Raw genomic sequence first — 1050 nt, forward strand, 5'->3', positions numbered from 1 at the left:
ATAGACTTAGAAGGGAAGCAAGAGGGAAGAGAGTACTGGGAGAAGAGGAATCTGAAGGAGAATCTGAGGACAATTTTGAGGAAGCTTTAGATCTCAACATGGATAGAGAAGTTCACAACCATGAGAGAGCTGATGGAAACAATGCCATTCCTGAGAGGAGGGTTCTTAGTTCATACATAAACCCAACCTCTGGGAATTGTGGTAGCAGCATTCAGAAACCACCCATTCAGGCCAACAATTTTGAGCTCAAACCACAGCTAATATCACTTGTGGAGAATCATTGTTCATTTGGTGGGAGTGCTAATGAAGACCCAAACCAACATCTCACAAAATTCCTGAGAATTTGCGACACTGTGAAGTCCAATGGAGTCCAGGAAGATGCCTATAAACTGCTTTTGTTCCCATTTTCACTTAGGGACAAAGCAGCTAAGTGGCTGGAATCATTCCCAAGGGGGAGCCTAACAACATGGGACGAGGTGGAAAGCAAGTTTCTGGCACGTTTCTACCCCCCACAAAAGGTCAATAGGCTTCGATCTGAGGTTCAGACTTTTAGACAACAAGATGGTGAAACTCTCTACGAGGCATGGGAGAGATTCAAGGATTTGACAAGGAAATGCCCACCATACATGTTCCATGACTGGGTGCAATTGCATATTTTCTATGATGGACTCTCTTATGAATCAAGGAAGGCTGTAGACCATTCATCAGGAGGTTCATTGAACAGGAAAAAGACTGTGGAAGAAGCCATTGAAGTGATTGAGACAGTGGCTGAGAATGAGTACTACTATGCATCAGAGAGGCACAACACTAAGGGAGTCATGGAGCTAAACCATGTTGATACAATTCTAGCCCAAAACAAGGTGTTTGCCAAGCAACTAGCAGAGCTCACCAGGAAATTAGAAACAAAACAAGTGGCTGCAATACACACACAAGAGCAAGAGGAAGAAAGCACTGAAGGAGGTGATTGGGAAGAGGCCAATTATGTAGGAAATCAACAAAGGCAACCATATGATCCACATTCCAACACTTACAATCCAGGATGGAAAAACC

The 1050-nt window shown here is 43.7% G+C and overlaps 1 non-coding gene across 1 annotated transcript; it reads right to left on the reverse strand.

Annotated features, from left to right (window-relative positions):
• Positions 1–524: 524 nt before the first annotated feature.
• LOC112788478 (small nucleolar RNA R71) lies at positions 525–628 on the reverse strand. Its single transcript, XR_003195839.1, has one exon. It is a non-coding gene; the product is annotated as a small nucleolar RNA R71 (small nucleolar RNA).
• Between the last annotated feature and the right edge of the window lie 422 nt (positions 629–1050).

The sequence above is a fragment of the Arachis hypogaea genome, chromosome 20 (assembly GCF_003086295.3).
Source record: "Arachis hypogaea cultivar Tifrunner chromosome 20, arahy.Tifrunner.gnm2.J5K5, whole genome shotgun sequence".
NCBI lineage: Eukaryota > Viridiplantae > Streptophyta > Magnoliopsida > Fabales > Fabaceae > Arachis > Arachis hypogaea.